The following is a 10,237-nucleotide window of genomic DNA, read 5'->3' on the forward strand; positions in this document are numbered from 1 at the left end:
TTCGTAAAATTCGTAAAATTCGTAAATTTCCTGCGTGAATTATTTTGGATGAAAAACTAAGTTTCGCCAATCATATCCACCAAATTGTAAACAAAGGCATGAAAACACTAGGCTTCGTATTAAGAACAACTAAAAACTTTAACTCCATACAAGCCATTAAACTGTTATACATATCTCTAGTTAGAAGCATAATTGAATACAACTCAGTAGTTTGGTCTCCCTCTTACAAAATTCACATTAATAAAATTGAGCGAATACAAAAAAAATTTCTGCGTTTTATAAATTTTAAATTAAATATCCCACTAGAAGACTTACAATATCATTTCTTATTAAACACTCTAAAAATACACACATTAGAAGACAGGCGTAAAATAAACGATTTAACTTTTTTATTCAAGATTCTAAACTCTAAATTCGACTGTTGCAAACTTCTGCAACTCATAAACTTACGAATACCTACAATAACAACACGACAAAATACACTATTCCACTGCAACACACATAAGCGAAATTACATTGCGAACTCCCCAATACAACGGTTTCACGCTATGGGAAACCAATACTTAGGTGATGTCGATATATTTAACATTAACTTTGCGAATTTTGTGGATTATGTAAAAGACCTATTTCAATACTATTCCTAAATGGAAGTTATATTTTTGTAAACCAGTCAAATCGCTGTATTTTTTAATTTATGTTCTTGATATTTTTAATTTTGTTTCTCGCATATACTTATGTAATTTTATTTTTATTATTTCTTTCTTTTCTTTCTTATGTTTCAATACTGTCATTAAATTTGTACCACCCACATGTAAAAGCCCTCTGGGCGTTAAATAAATAAATAAATAAATTGTATCTGTTTGCACTCTTTTTGTGAGCTAGTATTAACGCATCTGTGACTTCGCTGTAAATAGCGGAAAGTTCTTCAAGACGGTGAGCGTAGTTCTCTGATGGGTTATCAGTAGAAAGAGAAGATGATGGGAGGCTAGCGTCCCAATGCAAGGATCCATGGACAATTTGTTCCATACCATGTTTGAGGAAGAAAGGGGTGTATCCAGTAGTGAGGTTCACCGTATTGTTTAGTGCAGCTTGAATTTTTTCCAGATTTTTGCACCATGTTCGTTGATCTTTGTCAACCAGGATTGCCAGAGCCGTGTTAATAGTCTGGTTGTAACGCTCTACTGTATTATTTTGAGGCGTGTAAAGTGTATTATAGAAAATATCTTTTATGCCGTATTTGGCTAGAAATTCCTTGAATTCCAGAGCTATGAATTGTTTTCCGTTGTCGCAAATGATGGTGCGAGGAGTGCCGTAGGGGATAAAAATGTTTTTTTCTAACAAGTTTATGATTGCAGATGCTGTGGCTCTTTTTAATGGGAAGATCCAACAGAACTTGGTGAATATATCCACTATGCTAAGTATATGCATGTTTCCGGCGTAGCTTCTGGGGAAGGGGCCGATGAGATCCATAGAAAGTGATTGTAGTGGCCTGTCCGCTCGTTTGGGGTTATTCATGAGACCAGATGGGGGTGCAGTACTATGTTTGTATGCTTTGCAAATGTCGCACTTAGAGATGTAGTTGCGAACTTGTTTAAACAGGCCTGGCCAGTAATACCTTAAGGCTATTTTCTTATAAGTTTTGAAAGTTCCTGGGTGTATGGATCCGGGGCCGCTGTGATTGTCGATGATAATTTTTTGTGTATCCTCTGAGGGAATGACTAGCTTCCAAGCATAGTCCTCGAGTATAGACAGTGGTGGTTTGCAGTTACGATATAACCGACCTTCCTTTATAATAAAGTTGGGAAATTTTTGCGGGTTGTTCCTGCATTCCTCGTAGGTTTTTAAATACCAAGTGTCTTTGGTGTTGGGAGTTGGTGTTGCTTCTTCGGAGGTCAGAGTGGCGAGTTCTATTCTTGAGAGGGCGTCTGGGACAATACTGTCTGCGCCTTTACGATGGATGACATCAAAGGTGTATTGGGATAGGCGAGACGACCAGCGGGCCAATCTGCCAGAAGGGTTGCTTAATGAAATCAACCATTTTAGGCTGCTGTGATCGGTGATGACTGAGAATTTACTGCCTTCAATATAGCCGCGGAAATGGTGGATAGAGTCCATGACTGCGAGTAGTTCTTTTTCCGTCATCCCATAGTTTTTTTCGTGTTTGTTTAGAGAAGTATGCCACTGGGTGTTCGCCGTCGGGGAATTCTTGTGTTAGGACTCCGCCGATTCCAACGTTGGAGGCGTCTGTATGCAGGGTGAAAGGCAGATTGAAATCTGGACAGTTTAGTACCGGTGCAGATTGCAGTGTTGTTTTTAGAAAGGTGAAAGCCTTTTCAGTTTCAGTAGACCAAACGAAGTTACTGACACCTTTTCGGGTACCGGTAATTTTATTAAGAGGGGCCGCTATTGTGGAGAAATCCCTTATGAATCTTCTGTAGTATCCGGCGAGACCAAGGAAACCTTTAACTTCTTTAGCGTTCTTTGGCCTGGGGAAGTTTGTCATAGCTTCGACTTTGGCAGGGTCGGTCCTTAGACCTTTTTCGTCTATTACAAAGCCGAGGTAGCGTAGGCGTGATTTGCAAAATTCGGATTTCTTAAGGTTGATGGTTAATCCGGCAAACTTGAGTTGTTGGAATACTTTTTCTAGGGTGGTGATGTGTTTTTAGGTTGTCCAGGTAGCAGAACAAATTATTGTCAGATTCGGGGCCAAACAGTCTGTCCATTAGTCTTTGTAGCTCAGCAGGGCTGTTTTTTAAACCGAAAGGGAGTCTCTTAAAGTGGAACATTCCTCTGCCGGGCACTACAAATGCTGTTTTTTCACATGAAACATCATCCAGAGGTATCTGCCAGAATGCTTTGGACAGATCTATTGAAGAGATGAATTTTGCGTTGCGTAGTTTATCCAGGATTGCGTGTACAAGGGGAAGTGGGTACGCGTCCGCCTCAGTGCAGGCATTAAGTCTTCTACTGTCGAGGCAGAATCGGGCGGAACCGTCTTTTTTGGATACCAGAAGTGTGGGGTTGGTCCAGGCGCTTCTGCTGGGAACCACGATGCCCATATTTAGCATATCATCCAGTTCCTTCTCCAACAGTTTTAGTTTCTGGGGAGCCAAATTGTAGTATCTTTGTTTGATAGGTGGTCCATTTGTCTTGATGTGGTGTTTGACTAAATGTGTCAAACCAAGTCCACACTTTTCGAACGAGATTGATTCAAATTTCTTGATCATGTCTTCCAGTTGTTCGGCCGGTGGTGGGTGAAGGTTCTCGTACGGAATTATTGTACGGATTTCGTTGATTGAGGTGGTGGGTGTGGTGTTGTTGCAAGGGTTGAAAACCTGAGGTGCGATGTTGAAGGCTTTCCAAAAATCAACTCCAAGAATAAATTTCTGGGTGATAGTTGGTACGATTAGAAAATTTATTGGAAATGATTTGCTTCCACACTTGACAGGTAGGACAATTGCTCCTGTGACTTTTTGAGTGTTGTTGTCTGCAGTGGTGACGAAAGCGGGGTGTTTTTTGATTGTGAATCCGTTGTTGACAAAGGGAATGTGGGCGTTACCGCCGAGGCAGCTAACTGAAGCTCCACTATCCAGTAGTCCAGAGAAGACGACGTCATTAACAGAAAAATGCGCGTATGGGCGACCATCTTTAGCTTGGGTGCAGCTCACCGTAGAAAGTTGTAAGGCCTCTTTGAAATATGCAATGTGTTTCAACCACTCGGTCCATTCAGTAGGCCTGGATATTGAATGAATTTGCGAGGGGTTGGATCTTAGTTTTTTGAAGTTCTCTTGGACCAATTCGGCGGAGGTTTGGAGAAATCTGTAGGTGGTTTTGCAATTAAGTTGTTAGAAGGATGTATTCTTTCAAGATTATTTCTTGATCTTTTGAAGATTTCTCTCAAGTTGTCCTGTTGAGGAGAATGGTCACGGGGGCGCTTTTGGTGGCCTCTGTTGTCTTGGGTATACGAAAGTTTTGCTTTTTTGTAGCAAGATGATTGTGAGTGTTCGGTTCTTTTGCAAAAGGTGCAAAACTTCTTTTCGTTAAACTCTGGTTTGATTTGATTGGTTGACCGAGAGGCGAGGCTTGGTAGAAGGGGCTCGTCAGAAGGCTTGGTGTTTCTCCTTTTATCTTGGTAGTTTTCCAATAGTAGACAGACATCTTTGAGTTGTTCTACTGAAGATATTTTTTGAGAGGTTATTATGTTCTCATATCTTGCTAAGAGACCATCAGTCAAGATAGGGACTAGCTCTGTTTCAGGGACTGGAGTTGTCAGTTTGATGTTTAGGAGATCTGCTCTCTGGGCGTATTGTGCTACAGTTTCGTTGGAGAATTGTTTGATGGAAAACAGAGTAGACTTAATCCTATGCTGTGTTTCTTTTGGTGCGAAACTTTTCAGGAGAGCAGCTTTGAGTTCGGGCCAGGAGTTTACTTTTTTCTTGTGGATTCTATGCCAGGAGAGTAGCTCGTGCGAGATGAGATCTATGAAGTTACGGTGTAGTATCTCAGTAGGAATATTGCGTATCGCGGCTGTTTCTTCAATTCGGTCGATGAAATCTTCTACGTTAGTATTGCCGTTGTACTTTATTTTCCATCCAGTTAGGTCGAAGGGTTTTGTGGTTTCCTTGATGGGTATAACTGGTGGTTTAATTTCTGTGCAAGTAGGTATGCTTGTGTCAGGGATTGTTATACTGCCGGGTTGAAATTGCAGTCTCCTAATATATTTCCTGTTGTAAAATGTTGCGTACTTAATCAGGACGTTTTTGGTTTTGTTGAAAGGGGAAATATTCCTGTCTTTTAATTCCTTTTCTAAGCTTTGCGTACTTTGAGAGCAGATGTTGGCTATTATGCCTAAGGTGTTGTTTTGAGGATTCATTTTGTGGTAGTCAAGTTAGACTTTGTGAGAAGAAAAAGGAATTGTCAGAGTGTGTGGCTGGTTATTTTTCAATAAAAAACAACAGGGCTTGCTTGTGATGGTGAGTGAAGAATTTTGTGAAACTTTTCAAAGTCCCAATATGGAAAAAAATGGCCAGCGGTTTCCTTGTGTTTTTGATGGAAAATCTCCTGAGATGTGCGTTTTTGAAAAAATTGTCCTTGGTTTGTGAAAAAAAAAAAAACGGCGAGGGGTTACCCTGGGATTTTAGTGAAAAAGTCCCTGAGATGTGTGTTTTGAAAAAATTATCGAAAAATTTCTAAGTCCTTGGTTTGTGAAAAAAATGGCCAGGGATTACCCTGGGATTTTAGTGAAAAGGTCCCTGAGATTGTGTGTTTTGAAAAAAAAAATTCCGAAAAAATTTTCAAAGTCCTTGGTTTGTGAAGAAAAAAAAATTTTGAAAAATAATTCTTCCGAAAAAATTTCAAAGTACAGATTAAGAGAGAGTATTGTTTGTTCTTTCAACAATTATTGGAGGGTTTTTTGTGATTCGTGACCAATTGTCTGAATTTAAGCAGAACCAGTGTTTGGTTATTTACACGCTAGTTCCTTACATCCCGTCAAAGTTGCGCCTATTAGCAATGTGTGACAGATGGGGCATTCACGTCAACGCGAATCTCAATTATATGTAAAGAGTGGATCGGCTTTCTAGACTTTTTTTCAAAAGGATACTCTACCCACCTTCATTACATATAAAACGGAATTGTCAAATGGCAGAAGGGCTTTAATTTCCTTGGTTGTGTTCTGTGCAGAACGAGCTGACTGATAAGTTCCACGAACAAGGAATTATTTTGTATCATGTACAAGATTTGAAATTGTTGAATTGTTGTTTATTGTAGCTCGTTCTCTTTAATAGTTGTACTTGGAAAGTAAACCTGCATGGTTTGGGATCACTATGTGATGTTTGAGATGTCCGAAAAGAAGTAAACGTTGATTGCGCACTTTGTGATAGAATACCGGTAATTAAATTTTGTCGAGTGACGATTCGTAAAAGTTGTAATTTAACACAGAATAGTTTTAATGTGACACGGTTGTTTTAGATTTGACGCGATGGTTTGTAGAACAGCTAAGATTTATTGGAAGAAAACATAGTTATTCAATGGTTAATACAAAACAAGGCATGAAAACACAGTGAAAGAGTACAAGGTTATTTCCAATTTGACCTCCCGATGGACGATTAATAACCACAGAAAACCCACGTTTGCGCCAGTGCTAAGTGTTGGTTAAAACCAGGGATCAAACCAGGTTATGTATTGGCTAGCACAGTAAAAAGGTAAGCATATGAGACTCGTGTACTATCAGGGGTGAGCAGTTTCCTTGATCATCAGCTCGTCCATCGGTTAGGAGGTTGGAAAGGTCACAACACAATAAGAACACATGGGTAGAAAGGCACAAGGTATATTAACCATCTCGAGAAATACAGGGTTGACATAGATCTCTCTCTCTCTCTTGAATGTAACGACAGGATGAAGCGTGGACTTTACATGAATTTATATGATTTGAACACAAGAAGGGGGTATACTGAGAAAGCTTACGATTCGCCTTGAGATGTGGTAGGGTACATCATGTTGAGCCGGTTCTCCCGCGCTCAAAGGCGGCGGTACCGTGCTGATGTGGTGAAACACAAGATGGCTGATGGAAGCGTGGTCCCAACGAACAAGAGTTAATTTTGGGATGTAGAATCATGTTTTCGAATGATGCGGCAAACTATTGATTACAATAATTGAGATGGTTTAAACACGCGAGAACTACGTGAGGTTCGGGTGAATTAATAATTGCCAACTGTAAGAGCGCGTGACTTTATTACAAGCCAGAGCAAGATCGCGTCTATTATCGCGTAATAATGCGCGCCAGATATTGCGAGCGATTGCAGTTTTGCTCTGCGGGGGAAACTGTTGCCGGTCCCGAGGTCCGTTTTTGACTGGCTGGTGGGCCGGAAGCGGCCCGTGTTGAACCGAAAACGCTGTGTGTGGTCTATCTCGTGCTTTGACCATCTGGTCGCGTGGTCGCCAGAGTGAGGTGACCAAGGCGCTCTTTGATTATAGGGTAACCAACCTTTTAATTGTAGGGGGATTATATTACGTAACAGAGTTTCAATCGACGATTTCGTCATTTTTATCAAATGCTCATCGAAAGCAGATGAGCTCCCAGGAGCTCAAGGCGCGGTATTGACAATGTCTTCAGTGGCGCAACTTTAGATTTACTAGTAAGCAATGTCACTTTAGGGTGCGCTTCCTTCGTAACCAAATATACACAAGCAGCATAACCCAACTCACTAGCATCTGAAAATCCTACTAAAATACAGTTTGACTGTTGAATTGTATTGCAATGTCTAGGTATTTGTAAAAAACGTAACGATGGTAATCCATTTAAGAAATTTTGCCACAAAATGACAATATTTTCACGGAACGAGTCATCCCAACCTATCTTGATTTTCCATATTTCTTGCAAAAGGCATTTTACTTTGAAAACCACAGGGGTTATTAATCCAATAGGATCGAATATGCGAGCAACACAGCTTAGTATCGCACGCTTTGAAAATACCGTTAACTTTTCTTCCACGGACTATGAAAAGGTATCCTTTTCTGGATCCCAAATTAAGCCTAAAATTTTTAAGGAACCAGATGTTTCATCATTAAATACAACCTGACCACTTGAGTGGATCCGATGTTCACTCGGGATGTCCTTTAATACCGGCAGCGAATTACTCATCCATTTTCTTAATTGAAAGCCTTCTTTCGCAAGTAGTTCTTTCAGCTCCCTCTGAAGCTGAAAGGCGCTGTCTGGCTCCCAATCACCAGTAACAATATCGTCTACGTATGTATCCGACAACAGTGCCTTGGAAGCCTTTGGGAATTGTGCACCCTCATCCTGCACTAGCTGATGTAAAGTTCTGATTGCCAAATAGGGCGAAGAAGTCACACCAAACGTGACTGTGCTAAGTGTGTATTGCCCTACCGGCTGCAAAGGAGAAAAACGCCAAAGAATCCTTTGATAGCTAGTGTCTTCTTCTCTTATTCGAATTTGCAAAAACATTTTTTGAATATCCGTAGTAAATACTACCGGGTATATACGAAACTTTAATAAAATTTGTCCTATCTCATTTTGTAATTTGGGAACTGAATATAAACAATCGTTTAAAGAAATTTGTCGGTCTGATTTACAGGAAGCGTCAAAAACCACTCGAATTTTAATATCATTACTAATTTTTTGCACGACCGGATGATGGGGAATGTAATTGGTATTCCGTATCTCAGTCAATTGGGTAACTCTTGACATGAAGCCTTGCTCTATAAAATCCTTCATATATTTACAATAATGTTCCGCTAAGGTTGGATTTAACGACAAACGTTTTTCCAAATTATATAATCTCTTAAGAGCGATATCATATGTACTTCCTAAATTTACTTCCGATTTATTTTTAAAGGGTAGCGCTACTACATATCTGCCACAAATATCCCGTTTAACCGTTGTCTTAAATATCTTTTCGCATTCACTATCATCTTTATTATGAATAATTTCGTTAGAAATCTCTTCGACTTCCCAGAAACGTCTTACCGCGTAATTTAAGTCGTTGTTTTCGACTGCAGTTAAAGCTGACGTCACAAAAGCCTGTGTTTCATCTTTCATTTGTGCTACACATGAACCCATGACTACGTATCCGAATATTGTATTCACGGCCAGCAAATTACATTTACGGCTTGAAATACATCCTGGTCTCCATATTTTTGATATCAAGTCAGTTTCCACTAAGAAGTCGATATCGCCTGGAAATTGAAAATCTGGATCCGCCAGCTTCAACTGTTTGAATTCTTCAAACGGTTCATGCATATTAACGGGCGGAAGCTTGGACGTAATATTTGAAATAACTATCGCTTGTCCTGACATAAAAGAATGATTCTGAATGGGATATATTTTACAAGTAACTAAACCTTGCACATTGTTGACTATTGCATTATTGACCCCAGTGACAGTACCTAACCATTTCTTCGATTTCAATCCCAAAGCATTATATAATTTTTCAGACATGAATGAAATTTCACTGCCAGAGTCAATTAATATTCTGGCGCGTTTTCTGCGTCCTGAAATGTCAAGGAATTCTGCCAGCGCGGTAGGTAAAATAGAGCGTTTTGTCACTGTGTATGCAGCATTACAGTTTGCTGAATTATTGTTTTCAGAATCGCGGTTCGGTGAAGGTGACCTTTCGTCACTATGTAAAAGGGTATTGTGTGACTTGTTACAACTTCTACATCGGAATTTAGATCGGAAATTTTTAATTAGATGTGGATTTAAACAATTGAAACATAATCTTTCTCTTTTGACGAAGTCCCTCCTACTGTCTACTTGTAATCCAAGAAATATTTTACATTTTGTAATGTGGTGATCGGCTTTGCAATGATTGCAAATAATTTTCTTCGTGTAATCGTTTTTAACAAATAAAACCCGTTTAGACTTACGATTTTCTTTTAAATCTGAAAGCATATTTACGCGGTTTTGCGTTGCCAAGAAATCAATTAATTTTTCGACATTCGGAATTTCATCCTTATCAATTCTAGATTCAAAGGACCGCCGCGTATTCAAATCAATTTTTTGTAAAACAAAATGGCAAATAAATTCCTCGAATAATTTGTGTCGTTTTAGTTCGTATAGACCGGAAAGATTTTCACGTAAACCATTTAAAATCTCCACATTGCTTGTGAAATCGCAATTTAAAATAGAGTTTGCATAGTGTATAAATAATGCTCTCGACTCCGAAAATTGATTTAATAATGTTTCCCAGGCTAATTCATAGTTTTCTCGTATTATTGGAATTGTTTTAACCAGGGATAATGCTGTGCCCTTCAAAGAACTTAGTAGGTAGTGAAATTTTTCAATATTAGTGAGAACTGAATTTTCGTGAACGAGACTCCTAAATAAATTAAAAAACGGAGGCCAATCTCTAATGTGGCCACTGAAAGATGGTATTTTTATTTCTGGGGCCAAAAAACTTCGACCCGGGCGCTGCAATTCCTCGCCTGATGAGTCATTATGACCATTCTTATTCGCCTCGAGAGTATCACGCGCCGACGTGACCTCGAAGTACAGTTCATCAAAAACACGGGAAACTTCCAAAATATCATTTTTTGACTCAAATTCGGGAAGTGAAACCAGGTCCGACAGTTCGCATTGTATGCTTTAAAATTCCTCATATGTCGACTCGATTTTATCCATTCTAGCCTTAAATTGACAACTTTGAACTTATACTTAAATCTTTAATAAGATCATATGCGGCCTGTATACGCCCAAATAATCTTTGCCTTTTTAACT

The sequence above is a fragment of the Hesperophylax consimilis genome, chromosome 5, assembly GCF_061612785.1.
Source record: "Hesperophylax consimilis isolate HC1 chromosome 5, BYU_Hcon_1.0, whole genome shotgun sequence".
NCBI lineage: Eukaryota > Metazoa > Arthropoda > Insecta > Trichoptera > Limnephilidae > Hesperophylax > Hesperophylax consimilis.